The sequence below is a fragment of the Astatotilapia calliptera genome, chromosome 10 (genome assembly GCF_964374335.1).
Source record: "Astatotilapia calliptera chromosome 10, fAstCal68.1, whole genome shotgun sequence".
In the NCBI taxonomy this organism is placed as follows: Eukaryota; Metazoa; Chordata; class Actinopteri; order Cichliformes; family Cichlidae; genus Astatotilapia; species Astatotilapia calliptera.
The window spans coordinates 4,276,524-4,292,382 of record NC_137431.1 but is presented as its reverse complement, the minus strand read 5'-3'; the positions used below and the strand labels follow the sequence as shown (position 1 = coordinate 4,292,382).

General features: G+C 42.0%; 1 protein-coding gene across 6 annotated transcripts in view; it reads left to right on the top strand.

Annotated features, from left to right (window-relative positions):
* arhgap32b (Rho GTPase activating protein 32b) overlaps positions 1 to 15,859 on the top strand; it is a 119,089-nt gene that overhangs the window by 62,197 nt on the left and 41,033 nt on the right. Inside the window, exon 1 of one of the 6 annotated variants that reach the window (XM_080306986.1) lies at positions 13,520 to 14,048. The exons of the other annotated variants lie outside the window; for them this stretch is intronic. The gene's annotated coding sequence lies outside the window, so the exon portion shown is untranslated. Of the gene's footprint in view, positions 1 to 13,519; positions 14,049 to 15,859 lie in introns of those variants that run through there. 6 annotated transcript variants of the gene reach the window in all.

The following is a 15,859-nucleotide window of genomic DNA, read 5'->3' as shown; positions in this document are numbered from 1 at the left end:
AAACACCTGGTGTGAGAAAGGGTTAAAGCTGGTGCGGCATGTGTGCATCAGTAGCATGGCTTTTAAAAACTTTGATTGGGATTATGAGTTTAAAATTACAGCGCCACAAATGTCAGCGATGTTGTGGATGAACCTTTGCACAGCTTATTGAAAAATACTCGCTCTCACTGAGAAGAAATTGGCTGATGATATTTGTAAAGACTGAATGAAGCAGGACTTCTCCACATGATGTCAGGTAGAACTTTTTTGCCATTGATGCATGGAGATTGTTGGTGTTTGCTATGGTTTCCTGGTTCCTTAAATGCCCCATTTTGCTAATATAATATAAATATAAGATCTTTAAAAAGTTTTCTTCTACCACAGTCTCTCCTGGAGATTCCTCCACATAGCTCCCTCATGTCTTTGCCTTTATTAACCTTAGTGGCTGTTGAGTCCCAAGCTGGGTCACAACTTGCTTTGCCAGCAGTTGTCTTTGCAGTCTGTTTTGATGTTTTTAAAAGTCCCCCCCATGCTTTAAAATATCCAAACTAGGAACTGTGAACCAAGTGTTTTTTAATCCCACCTGCACCCTGGTTAAATATTTGAATTGTTTGTTACACTTTCTGTGTGGAAAAGGATTTTTTTTTTAACTAGTTAAAAACAAAAAAAATCAAATGGGAATGCCTGAGTAACTCAGTGAAAAGCCTGTGCCCCTGTAGTACAGGTATGTCTGATATTTCATTTGATTATTTTATTTTACTGTATTTTTTGGACCATAAAGCGCACCGGATTATAAGGCGCATTAAGCGAAACAAAACAGTCAGATAAGTCAAACTTTACTCAACTCATTCTTCTGGCTTCCTCCACTTCCGTACCATTGATTCATTAATGTTGAATTCTCTGGCAGCTGCTCTATTCCCATGTTGTTGCAGTATATTAATGACTAACCTTGTGTTGTGGATCGATTATCTCAGTTGTTCTCCTGACTGAAGTTTGGCCCGTGTATAGCATCCTGCTATGCAATTGCATTTGTCCCTGACCATCAGGAACCTTCACGTTAACTTTTATCGAGTGGGGAAAAAAGTTAGCGTTCATCCTCCAAGCTTCACTGTGTTTATGTTATGCTAACATAGCTGTGTAGCTAGCGATCACGTAGCACATCATTATATACCAGCTAGCCCAACTTCAGTAACCCTGCAAACGTCACTGCTGTTTAGTTTTCTGTCTTCATTTATGTTGGAAGTGATAGCAGAGCTGTACGTTTGAATTTCTTCAGAAATCTCTGTCAGAACATGCTATTTCATGTTTAGGTGGAAGCTAGCAAGCTAACTTCCTGCGAACTTCTAACTCAGTTAAATGTAATAAATTCTGTTTTCATGGATGGATGTTAAACTTCATTGTTACACCTGGTAAAGCAGCAACACTGATCATTTTATTAAAGATGAAAGAATTTAGACAGTTTTTAACTCTCAGTGATGCTGCAGTGTTCGTTTGTTTTTGGGACCTGAAGTGGGCGGAGTTTCGGACCAAGATTACTCCGTGAGGCTCCTGACTACAGTAGTCATAATGCTCCGACAACCCATCAAGCCGTGTGGCTTTGTAGGTTAGCAAAGTAATACTAAAACATTTTTGACAGATTCTTGTGTGTCATGTACCACATAAAATCGGTTCAAGGTCAGTAAGCACAACCAGAATAGTTGGGTTGCGGTCACGTGGTTCTGATGACGTGCAGAGGCAGCGCGATTTTTGAGTGGAGGGCGGAAGTAAACATGGAGGACACTGTGGAGAGTCAGGAGAGCAGCTATTGTGCAACTTTAGACCCCGTTTCTCGGGAGAGATATAAACAGATAGTTAAAAAATATATCGGACGTGATCCGTATTCTTTGAAAATGTCCGAATACACCACAGAAGTAAAGGATTTGCCTACTATCGAGGCTGTGGATATCACCAACTACTTGGTCCTCCAGACTTCTTACTACACTAGGCAGCAAATGAAAGCTTTCAAGAGTCTGGAGGCGTACAATTTTTTTGTCAGCGGGTGGGTCCACAACCTTGGAACAAAACGTCTCCGTGATGGATACAGTTTGGTGTTTGCAAGGGTGAGTGTTTGTTCTTATATTGCTTTATCTTAAACACGCTAACAGTTAGCGGTAGCGGCTTTAACGTCAACAAACATGCCACATCCTTAGGACTTCGTTAGAGTGACAGTTGTTTGTTTCAAGGTAAACCATTCTCAGCGGTCTAACGAGACACCTCTGAAGACTTGGGTAATTGCAAAGGAGGATGGAGAAGTGATTGGAGCTCATTGCAATTGTATGGCAGGGTTAGTAGCCTGTTCTCCACTGTCACTAGGCTCAAATCCGGGCTCTCAGCCGTCTGTTGCATATCCAAAATCGCCTCTGCACATCGATGCTGTTCTGCCTTAAGCTTCATTCTTTTCTCTCGTTTGAGAACTGATTCCGATCTGGGTTTTCGTTCGTAGCCGAGATTGACCGTCGGAGCCCAGTCCTCCGACTCTTCGTCATCCAAAGCACTTGGGCAGCCTATAGTCCCAATCAAGTCAATATTAGACTACTAACTTAAAAGCACTAAGTAAACGAGAATTTAACGACAACCTAATGCTAATAAGTTCGTTTGCAAACATAACATTACCTCTGACGAAGTGGTCGCTGCAGACACGGGCATTGGCAGACTCTGCTCCTCCCGACTGTAAACGTAAATTTAAAATCCATTTTTTCCTACGTTTTTCGGTTAGAATTTTCCATTTTTCTCCTCTTCGTTGGGCTATTTTTGGTACCCTAAAATACCGTTTATCAGTTTCTCTGGTCGACCTACTGGAGCATCCGTAAACACAACAGGACATAGGCATTTTGCGTACTGTCTGTCTGTGATTTTGCGCTTATCTTTTTCACTTCCGACCGCCAGTCAAATTTCGCGCTTTACGTCGACGTCACGTCTACGTCAAATGAAACCTAGCTATTTAACATAAGGCGCACTGATGATTTTTGAGAAAATGAAAGGATTTTAAGTGCGCCTTATAGTGCGGAAAGTAGTTTATTTTAGTTTTACCAAACATTTATTCACTGATCTTTTAAATGTTTAATTTTGAAGTTGTGCTTTACGTTTGTGAAAGATGATGATGTTCAGCACCACAGTGCAGTAAATACAGCTGATCTCTGACTCTTACTTTGGTGACTGGTGGGGTTGTGAGGTTAAAATATCTATCTTATGAATCCTTAAACACATTGTCAAGAGGAACTGTGCTGCAGTCAACTGTAGTGAGAGCTTTTTTTTACCCAGCCAGTCTTGTCATTACTACAAGAAGCCAGTAGGGGTCACCAGTCAGCTAAATCAAACCCACTGCTATTGCAACGGCAGAGTGAGAGTTTGCTGTGTTGTATTTTACGTGCAGGTCATTTGTTGATCTAACTCCACCCGTCCACTCATTGTATACATCTCAAGCTAATTTAAATTGTCTACAGCTAGTAGATTGGTTGTCCTTTTGTTTGGCCAGCTGATCCTTTCCTGGTTTTCATATGCCTTTAAGTAGCCTTGTGTCTTTGTGTTGCCTCCTGTGTACTTTTAGTATTCAGTGCAGCTCCTGCCTCTTCTTCTGAGCCAGCTGAACCCCAGTGGAAACTCATGTCTTCTGTGTTTGCTTAGGGATTAATTATTTGCTATTTGTTCCCCATGTCACTCAATATATTATGTCTTATCTCGCCTCAACCAAACATGTTTGCTTGTTTAATGAATTGGTCACAACTGCATTCTATTTACTTGCTCCCTAATGATTCTGACACGGCATAAATAGTAAAGTTTTTTATAAATGATAAGTGAGAATGTTGATGCCCAAGAAATCATTCAGGGTGTTTCATAGACACGCTGCTGCACATTTTTACATCTTCTTCACAGATTCTATGAACAGCACAGATTTTCACATTAAGTATATTTCATTTTTCCTTATGCATCTCCACCATTGAAGTGAAAAAATCCCAAATAAATAGTAATGTATGTGGAGCAGGTCCAGTGAGGTTTTATGTTTCCTCTGTGCTGGACTGAGGCAGGGTAGGACTTAGGTTCAGCTTTGGAATTGGGCCTTCTGCTGGAATACTTATTCCATTATTCCATTATTATTATTTCACTTCCATAATAAAAATCTTTGCCAGAGGAGAATGTGAGTCACACAAAGTTTTGTTGTGGAAAAATAATAATGGCACAGTCCCACAAGCCCTGAGAGCACCACTTACGTGGCAGTCCTTTTCTTATGATGCTGGCTTTGTAGATGGAACGTTTGACTGACAGACTGTCAGTCGTTCTGGCAAAGATGGAGACATGGCTTAACCTTTACTTTCAAAGTCTTTTAAATCTTCTCTGTGGCTGCTCACAGAGTGGTCTGTTCATTACATTTTAATGTGTCCGTGTGCTCTGTGTTGATTCACTGTTTGCTCCGTTTTGACACAAAGAAGTGGCATTACTGGTCACATGTTTGGGGTTTTCAGCCAGTCGTGCTGCTGATGAAGTGCTGTTCTGATGTAATCGTAAAAGAGGCCGTTTCAGACATATTATTTTTGGAGATTTGGTTAATGACAAGTACTGAATAGTGTATGCACACTTGAGTGCAGCCAGCTACACATTTTTGTGTCGATTTGGGTTTTAAAAAGCCAAAATGATGCGATGCAGTCTTACACTTTAATCAATTCAGATTCAGACTATAAAAAATGAAAACAATATCATGCATTGCTTTTGTCCTCAGAGGGTTTCTTTGCAGTGTATTGACAACTGTGACTTGCTGTGAAATTTAGTCCAGACATCGTATTCCTCAGAGGAAGAATCTGGTTTAAATGTTAAATAAATGAAAACAAAAGCATAACCTTAGAGTGGTGTTGACAAAGTAAGGTTCTTCCAACCTTCTTCTGTCTGACTGTACCTTAACAAGACTTCCAAATTAATCTAGTGCAGAACTTTTTGCTTATTTAGTTGCTTTGATGTTAGAGAAACTTGTTGCCTTAAAATACTGTTGCTCTAAAAAGATTTGCAGGCCATACAGAAAGGATCTAATGACAGCAGCTTTTCCTTTTTGTACATTCTATGCTGTTACAAATCTGAATAGAGTCACTCCAAAAAGACTATAATTGATTTGATGATGGTGCTGTGACATCAGACACAAATGCATCACAAATGATCTTTGGAAAATATAAAAAAATATCTTTTTATCTTGACAGCTGTTCGAGACTAATTATAATAACCATTATGCCTAATTTTTGCACTTCTGAAAGCATTTAAAAACAATGGCACTAGATAGAAGGTTGTTACTAACTGACAGCTGACACTTCAATGCTACACTATATGAACAAAGAATAGTATATTTAGGTTTTTCTACAAATATCTATGACATTTGTCTGAGCTTATTTTCCAACGAGGTCATTTGTGGCATTTCTCTAAGAAATACGTTTGATTGTGGTTCTTATGTGAAGCCACAGGTGGTTCAGAATAGGTTTTACTTAAAGAAAGGAATCCTGGAATGTATCCCAGCTGTCATAGAGTGAGAGGTGGGGTACATCATGGACAGGTGACTGGCCTGTTGCAGAGTTTTCATCTGGATTATGATAAATGTGAATGTTTTATTTCATCACTTAGAGGGGGAAAAAAAGATGTTTTTGAATGTTGGCACCGAATGTCTAACACATGTAGTAGTAGTGGTAGTAATAATAAGGACTAAATCTGTGACCTTAGCTACATCCTGGTGCCCTGTGGCTGCACAGTCATGTATGAGTTTGATTTGGCAGACATTGATGTTTTGGAGCAAACAGAAGCAGGAGTGATGGCTCCAAGTAGGACTCCTGTTTGTTTCTCTGCAGCTCTCATTAGGATGAGTAAGCCTTCCTTTCTTTTAATTGAACTAGCTTCAGGCGGATCTAGCGCAGACTTCACATCAAAGTGAGTGGTCTGAAAAAATGCAGTTTAGGTCATCTTGCTATGGGTGGCCATGAAAGTTTGTATTGATTTTGGCACAGTACTGTTGGTGCACTCTTGAGAATCTATTAAATGTCAAAACTTAGAAACCTATTAAGTTGGATGTAGAGAAGGTGGATGAATTGGTATTGATTAACCTTGTCTGACACTTTAAATCCTCTGTGCATTGGCTAAAACCATTCCTAAGAGAATGGATAAGTCCCTGCTGATATTTGTGTCATTCTGTGCTGCTGTGTATGCTGTCCTCCACTCTTTCTGAAGCTAGTGCTTGAGGCTGGAATCTGAAGTATGCAGAAGAGACCTCAGCCAACTGAATTCACTGCTGGTTATTTAATCTACTTGAGACAGATATGGTTTTGCACCAAATGATATACACGCCATCTAAAACAACGTTGATATCAGTGCATGCGATAAATGAAATGACAGGTGAACAGTTGGATGTGAGATGAAAGGGCAGATTTAGATACTCTGGTCAGACTGATTTTGTTCTGTTCTTATTGTATAGGTCACAGCAGTAGTCAAGGAGCTTTAAAAGGTAAAGACCCACATTATTAGATATATTACCCCAATAATTAGGTAATTCTTTATAAGCCAGCACATGGCGACGGTAGTGTGAAGCCTTTAAGGTTCAGGAAGAGGCAGCGCATACAGAGTTGAGGATAACAAATTGAGCAAAGCACAAACTGTAAACTACAGAAGGTGCTCAGTGCATCGTGGATGTTCCTCAGCAGCCCGAGCACCTGATCCAGCTCTAAGCTAAATGAATATTTTAATCCTAATGTTAAAAGTATAGATGTGTGTGTCTCCTGAAACTAAACTAGAAGCTGATTCCTCTCTAGAAGACTGATAGCTGAAGACTCGACCTTGTATTCTATATTAGTTGTTAATTTTTAATTAATACTGTTTGTCAGAATGGCTCTGGCCTTTCCTCTGTGACCTGGCACACTGTCACAGTGTGTTGGCCCATGCATGCACTGCCCCCCCATAGTCTGTGCCCTCCATGATGTCTCGGTTGAATCGCCCCCAGCTTCTCGCTCTTCCTCTTAGCCCCTCCCAGCCTTGCAGGCCAAGGGCTGCATGACAAAGTCTGGAGCCAGAGACCAGCAAAGTAAATGTATTGACTTCATCACCACTGTCCCACTGTGCCTGCCAACTAGCCAGCCAGCACCACTCACCCTTATTGTTGCTCATTAGCCTAGCATTTTGCCCTGCCTTTTCCACATTGACCACACTGAAGACCACACTGTTACACATTTTACTAATAAAATGTGTGTGAGGGTGAAAGTCACACAAACAGGTCCTTTCCAGAAACAGTGTTAGTGGTGCTGACTGTCATCTGTATGATTATTAACAGTATTTAAGTTATTCACAGGCGTCAGAAATGGCTAAAGGTTGTAGTGTGTGTGTGTGTGTGTGTGTGTGTGTGTGTGTGTGTGTGTGTGTGTGTGTGTGTGTGTGTGTGTGTGTGTGTGTGTGACAGTAACGGGCTGTTTCATTCTGTCATTTAGTCATTTCTGTTATGCATCTCTGTCTGGGGTGCAGTTATAACACTGTAATGTAAAGTCTCCAGAGATAAGTTGACATGGTCACAAAAAACAGGCAAGCACGTGGACGGCTGCTCGGACTGCCTCACTCACCGTCTGATGATGAAATTTAGGTCATCAGACCCACACTTGGTCTGTGCTCACAATCTGTGCTTCTCTTACACTATTTGAAGCCTTCGGCCTTATTTTCTTCCGTTTTGGCTCATTATCTTGGTGTAGGATGAAGTCTGCATCAGCCAATCTGTTTGCCTCTGCTTCAACACATTTCAACACAGTATAGTACACTACTACTACGAGCAGGACAGTACTCTCCCAGAAATGCATTAGAGGGAGTAGTAGTGCGATTTGTTCCAGCACCGCCTTTGTACACACACAACAGCACTGAAGACACTAATAGGACTGAAACACTGAACCAAGTACAATGCCATAAAGTGCATTATGGCAGACTTATAGTAAGAAACATTGAGTGTGACTTTTAAGGTGGATAATCATGGAAATAAACCAGTTTAACAGCTGTTAAGAGCCTTAACAAATATGGGAGAGACATGGTTTACAAAGTTATTAACCACATAAAACTTTACATTGGCATTTGTTAGTGTGTCAGCAGTTGGATGAGTGATTGAATGTTAGGTGTGTAATGTGAGCCCTAAAGTAACCAGTTCAAAACCAACCAGACAAATAACACGGTGCAGGGTGAATGGAGAGAGAGAGAAAGCTGAGGTATGCTCCGAGGAGAGTGGCCAGGTGCTCCCAGTTACCGCACCTACCAGCAACCTGGAAGACGACACGTACAAGCAAAACACAGCAGGCGCAGGCCAACGCAGAGGGCTGTCAGACACATGTGAAAGAACGCCCCCTCTCTCATGCTGACGGTGGTTCAGGCAGTTATTGAGGGTGTGATTTGTGTGTGGGTGAATAACAGTAGCAGGGTGTGTGTGCAGCCATGTATGTGACGAAGACTGACGTCCCTCTCAGGGCTCCTTTAGACTGCCTTGCTGTGCGTTGCTGTACAGCTGATGTGTCTCAGCTGCTCCTGTGACAGACTAGAGGAAGGGTGATGAGGGCCTGTCTTTATTTGTCTCTTTTCTTACTCCTCCATTCGGCTTTCTAGCCATCTCCTGCTCGAGTCCATCCCCAGCATCGACACAAAATACGCTTCTCCTGCCCAGTCACCCCCTCTGCTCACAAAGCACCGTGAGAGATGCATTCCCTCCCCCCCAGTGGGACCCAATCCATCAGCTGCAGTACAACTCCAAAGCATACAGCCAGGCAACCCGTCATTTAGAAACACAGGACACTTAACAATAACCTGCAGGTTTTCTAATGGGTTTCCATCTGTATGATATTTAGGGTCATACTGTGTGGTTGCCTGGAGAAAACAGAATGAGGGCCTTGGCCGACAGAGAGATGATGTCAGACCCTTTGTCACATGTTCATTCAGAGGACCGCTCTCCACTGCCTGTGAGCTGAGGATGATGTAACGCTTGGATGCATTCTGCCCTTGTTGGGGAAACAAAAGACCAGCCAGAGCCCCCATACACACACACACACACACACACACACACACACACACACACACACACACACACACACACACACACACAATAACCATGAGACACAGAAATAATTTGAGCACCACAATGCTGTATGTCAGTGAAAGGTCTTTAGAGTTGCAGTGCTTGTAGACATTGATGAATGGCATCTTGCAAGTTGGGTAAGAGTGCGCACACTCAAAGTTAAAGTAGTATAAAGCTGAAGAGTGGAGGTGAACTCAAAGGTTGAAAGGTCCTAAAAGTTTCAATAACAACAAATGTAACAAATGCATTAATAAATACTGCTAGACTTCAGCACTTTCCCTTTAACTAGAGCAGTGCCTGTTCAAGGGCAGTATAATAATGTTTTTATGCCTACATTCTACACATGTTACATGCATGCAAATACATCACCTGCTCCTGTGACAGACTAGAGGAAGGGTGATGAGGGCCGCTCAATTCCATTACCTATGGGGTAATGGAACTGAGGTAAAAAAAAGAAGAAGAAAAGAAAACATAAGGAAATGGCTTAAATTTTCATTACCATCAACACATCATCATCAGACAATCATGTTCTAAATGAATTTGTGCTGAGAATACACAAATACATTATATTCCAGATCAGTCCATTTTGAAAAATTTGAAGAAACATAACATAAATAACCACTTTTTTCATGCTGCAGTGGTTTAATAGGTCCTCTTTAGATTAATCAGGAGTGCTTTTGAGATCTTGGGTCTATTCCACATAGCTATGATGCTTTATGTCTTTATATTTTCTTTCTTTGTTGAGCTCAACTGGACGTATCAGACGCAACATTTCCTGTGAAGCAGAGGGAAAGCTCTCCCCACCAGCGACCATTAAGATCAGTTAATGTGTATCACATGCATGTGCGAAACAGGATTTTGTCATAAGGCAAATAGATCACGTCTGCAGGCACATGTTCCCACTGTGCTGTTTTATATTTTATGATTTTCCCACAAAGAAGAAACATTACCGGTCCACTCTGTTCCCTGTACCCTGTCTTCCTATAACATTTGCAGCTCGACTGGGCTGATTGATTTCCCTTTCCGCCTTTACACTTGACAAACCACGCTGTCCTGTCCTGACCTGCGGGGCCTAGAGTGAGGTTAACTCCTAGAAGCGCTGAAAGCACATTCACAAAGCCTCATTACTCATTTCTGCTCTTATAAAAATGAAGTTGGGCTTAAGACAACAAAGCTGCAAGCTTGTCAAGGAGATACTTTTTCTTTGGTGTTTTCTGCATTCCAGTGTGAAACAGAATCATTTCAATGACATAAACCCAGGAAGAGAAGTGCTTGCATGTCCTCCTTTGTGTTCGTCAGTTTTTTTCGTCTATTTTGGGTCCTTGACCTGTGAAACATCGTCCAGTTAACTTTCTGCATTTGGACAAATATTAGCGTATTATTTGGAATATTAGCGATGCTGTGCTTTTGTCTTCACTCAGTGCAGGAGAGCCAGTGCCAATAAAGGTTGCTGTAACAGATGTTTCATTACCAAAGATGTTGATTACTGCTGTCATGGTCGTTTGGGTTTCGTGCAGATGTTGAGCTCACTGATGCACTTTTTTTCCCCAGAATGTTGTATTGACAGTCTGAAAATTCCCACCCTGTGTCTGGATTGTTCTTGTTTGATAATCTTACTTAAATTGAGAGTCCATGTTGTAGGTTCACTGCAGCAACATCCATTTTCAAATACCGCACTTCGAATCTTTTCCAGATCTTTTATGGGCTTCATAAAATAAAAAAATACTGAATGAAATGCACGCATCTTACCAGCTTTTGGGTGAATTTCCAAATTGTATTTAAGCTCCCAAAAACAGGAAACTGTTTAGAAATGACCAATTCCTGTCGTATTTTTGTTCAGGCCCTGAAATCAAAGCTGAGAGTTTGCATGTTCATCAAATAACTTGAATATGTTTGCATGTAAGTGTAAACAACGAATTGTTTTCAAGTTCCAAAATGTATAGATTTATAATCTGTGTGCAAATATATGTACGCTAAAGTAAGAAAAGGATTTTTTGTTCCAAACCATCATCTCATCCCCTAACAGCGACCTCTCTCCCCCTGTTTAAATTCCATTGCTCTCCTCAGTACGGTTAGATCCCCATTTTTATTTTTATTTTTTTAGCTTTAATGATTTTAGATCCAGCTCCTTGACACTGCAGCAAAGGCCCACAGGCAGCCGTGCACTCAAAACCCCTTCAGCTCTACATCCGAGTAAAAATACTACAGTGTGAAAATGGTGCCACTGGAGACCCGCCATTTATTTTTAGTCATATTTTATGTTCTGCAAACTTCAGCCTGTAATCATAACACATTAATAAGAAGCTCTGACCTAGTGTACTGACATACACTTTAATAACTAGTAGAGAAATTTGATTTAATAAACTCATTCTGTTTGCGTAGTAGCGCAGGCGAATTTATTGGCCTGACACTTTTGTGTCAGGTTCTTGCAGCCGTTTGGACCGATCAGCTCTGCAGCAGAGAAAACAAAGTAGAGCAATCTGGGCTGCCGAGCACTGCTGCTCTATTTCGATACATCAAAATAATGTTGGTATTTTATTTTGAAGTGTTATACGTATAATTAAAAATATCATAAATGCTTGATACCGATCACACTGTTATTTTTATTCACACATTAGGGTAGCGTTTCTGTCGAGCCATCTGTTTGCCACGTTGGTCTGGACTGAAATATCTCAGTATCTGTGTGATGGATTAGACACAATGTGTAATATGCATAAATATTTTCTAGGCAGTGTGGTTAGTCTTCAAGGCTCACCATGAGGTTAACCTTTGTAGCTCTTGGTGACGTGTCTCCATTGGAAGTGCGTGTTGCAAACAACTTTTGTCCGTCAGCGAGGTGTGTATAGTAGAAACCCCACACACTCAGTGCCTGACTGCAGTTCTTTTCAACCTAACTTGGGTGTCTCTAATAACTAATTTTAGAGTCAGAAACAAAACTTGAGATTTCTCCACTGCTGTATTTTCTCCATAGCCAACACAGGAACGTGGGAAATAGTTGTGTTCAATCAGTGCTTTTAGCTTTTTGTGTCTGCAAGTTGGACTACAGTGATGTTTCCTGGAACAATAATATCCGACCTCTGCGCATGTGGTTTGGATAAATCAGTCCAACCTGTCACTGGCACAGCAGAGCAGAGACAGGATGAACTGGGTCATCATTGGATTATCATTTGATATTCATAAGCAGACTTATAGTAGAAAACGAAGTGAAGCTGTTCTCCAGCAATCGGTCAGAGCAGGCGTCTCAGCTGAGCAGCTCACGGCTTATGTGGAAATCTGTGTTTTTATGAAGGCTTAGAAAGTTTTGGCTCAGTGGTGACTGCTGTCACATTGCCCCATTCCTTTGGTAAAAGATAGTGCAGCAGGTGGTGTTAGAGATATTATTTGTGATCATCACACCATCTTGAGAAATCTGCGTAGAAGGACCGGACACACACACACACACACACACACACACACACACACACACACACACACACACACACAGAGCAGTGTACTTCTAGGGTTTGGCACACACACTTCCCACTGCTGCTCTCCTTCAGCGTTGTGCACGCCTTCTGAAGAACCCTCCCCCTCTCCACTCCAGCGTCACTAAAAACAGTCGAGAGCTCGTCAGTGCCATCACCACCACCTGTCCACTCACCTGCCTGGCACCGCCCCTTGAGCTCACTGCACCACCCCTCCCCTGCAGCTGAGCCAGGGACCACACCTCCGCCACTGTCTGTACCCATAAGTTGAATTGGACTGTGTGGATATTTGAACTGTTTGTTTGCATGTTTTTCACGCAGAACTGGGAGAGACTTGCACCCCCCCATGCGGCTCTGTACCCTCGTGGCTATTACCTTTTTGGTAAGCCAGGCTGTTTGCAGTCTCTTTTTAATCCATCTTATATGTGGATGGTACACGTGAAGTTGCCACAGCTGATTCAACTTCTGCTTCAGTTTTTTTAAGGTAGCTGGCTGGGAGCAGGCCCTTTAGCAGAGCGTATTTTTGGTGACTCTATTTCTACTTTGCAAGTGGGGTAGGCTGGGAGCTTATTTAGGTTATTAGGTTATATGAATAGCTTCCCATTATTTACTGCATTTGCAGATCATCACTTATTGAAAAGCTTAATTGGGTGCATTTTGAAGTTTGATAATGGGAAGTCATGGTAATTGTGTTCTTGGAAGAGCTGAATGTCTCCTCAGTAGATCACTTTCAGTCAGATGCCACTTTGCTTGAGGACAGCACAGCGAGGACTGCAGATGTGGAAGGAGGGAAAACAGCTCCCTGGCAAGTGCACACACACCCTCTCCCCTCCCTTTCCTTCTCCTCTGCTCCTCTCTCTCTCCATCCCTGCTCTTTGTCCTGGGAACATACCAACCAAAGAGGGTTAAGAGGAGGAGAGAAGGGGGAGGGGTGATCCAGCATGTCAGACAGGGAAGAGGAGGAAAAAAGAGAATAGCATGTGGTGCAGGACACAGAGAGCAGACGGTGAGGTTGCCAGAACAGGACTGAAGAACACATCTTTCTTTTTGTTTTGTTTTTTGGACATTTAAACCAGGTTGTTTCCATTTATGTTTTGCTGCTGCTAGTCAGATTTTCAAAGTTGTGTTGGGTGCCAGCCTCCAGAGAAAGAAGGTTTAAAATTGGGCATCCCAATGGTGGAATGGAAGAGAAGGCAAAATGGAGGAGATGAAAGCTGTCCCGTTGAGTAATCCACCAAACCGGCTTTCATCCTCTAACACCAGCTGCTGATGATATTGTTGCCCCCTCCTCTCTCTTTCTCTCTCCGGATCCCACACTGGGAGTGCTTACACTGTATGTGAAAGAAAGTGGGGAGCTGACATTTACGTCCCGCCAAGGGGAATTGTGCTCCGTGGCGGAGAAACCCAAGCTTGGATGTACATTCTTAGACTTGAGGAACAGAGACTGGACAGGTGTTGGAGCGTTAAGGAGCTGCATGAAGGGAAGGAACGTAAACCAGAGCTGACCTACTGTAAGTATGAGGGCTTTTTCTGCCCTTTCAGTTCTTTCTGTAACAGTGTTCTGCTGCTGCGGTTACAGAGCTGTGCTTCCCCGTTGTCCTTGTGTGCCTGCAGGACTCGTGAAAAAAAGCTTGTGGCCGAGATATCGGTGTGGCACTGCATGCAGAAACCTTTGTTAGAGCGACAGCTGAGTTTAACACGGATCTCCAAGTAAATGTCTTTGGAAAATGATCAACGTGAAAGGGCTTTTCTCTTTCTTTTAGGAATTCCACAGGCCAGCTTTTACAACACTGTAAACAAGAACAGCTGAGGGACAGACCATCCAGTGATATATATTTTTCCCCAGTATGACCATATATAGCACAGCATGACCACAGTGAGGAAACCAGTGTGGGTTTTTGTTGTTGTTTTGACTTTTTTTTGTGTGTTTTTCTTTTGATTTTCATGACATTGATCCAAATCCTTCATGTCAGCCTTGTTGTTATCTGTGGGTAGGGTTTGAACTTAAACCAGTATATCCAGAATTCTTCAGTATTTCTCATTTCCTGTGAAAGGCAGTCTGTTCCTATGCTATTATTCTGGAGCTGTGGTTTTTGAAACCATAGTTTGCCAAGTACTGGCAAGATTGCAGCTGCCTTTGTGGTCTCAGGGACAATGTGTGCTAGTGCAGCACAAGTTGGATTGAAAGCGAATTGCAATGTGGCGAGCTGCAGGAAATGCAGAAAACAGGCCTAGAATGGTAGGTAACGTGTGCGGCATGCTTCCCAGTTTGGGTGCATGGGAGCATTTGCAGGTTCTCTTCAAAAGTTCTTAATAAAAGCAGACGTGCTTGCTGAAATGGCAAAACTGCTGCCTTTGTTTTGAAAACCTTCATCACAGCTGAAAATGTCTCTGGGGTGCTCACTTCAGTTCTGTTGTTTTTCAGCTGGGAGCCAACCTGCAGTTCACTTACCCCCAGCCTCGTTTATTCAGTAGATGCTATCTGTAATTTCTACATGCTGTCAGCAGAGATGATCATCGGGGACTTGGGAATCACAGCCAGGGTCTCTCTAACCGTTATCATCATAGTTTGAGAAAGTGTCTTTCTGGGAAATAAAACAAAAGTCTGTGTTTTGTTCATACACAGTGTGAATCATATTAGGTGTAATGTTCTAGAAACTAGTGTTGAAGTGGTTTTGCCATTATTAGTGTACAAAACTGTAGAGAGAAACAGACATGTAGTCTCACCGCTCACCGTGCCACAGATATTTTACTGGTGTTCCCCTGTGGTAACCAGGAAATCAGCATCTAGCTGAATTACTGCTACCTTCTGATGATAAAGACCTATTACATCATATCATGCACTAGTAAAAAAAAACAGGGAAAATATATTTAAAAAACATTAACAAACCATAGAAATAATAAGACTGTTTGAGTATTTAAAAGATTTTGGAGCCATTGTCCTGCTATAGGGAGGCTGCTGCCTTTGTGCTTGGTCTGCAGCTTGGTTTAGGTGTTTGGGAGATATCAAAGTGATATTCACATGAATCACAGGGCCCGAGGTTTCCCAGCAGAACAGATCATCAATATATTCAATTCACCAGTCAGATTTTGTTGTTGTGGTTAATGTGACAGCTGCCTGGAAGTTAAGAAATCCTTCGCTTTGTGTTTACTTTGTGTTATTTTCTGAGCATGTTAGTATTCTGGCTTCAAACCCAACAGATCTGACTCTAAGCTTGGAGTTTATTCCTCTTTTTACCGGCCTTGATTTGCTATACAATAGATTTTAGCTACATAAGCCTCTGTGACTTATTGTAACCCTGCTATTGCTGTGCTGGCATTA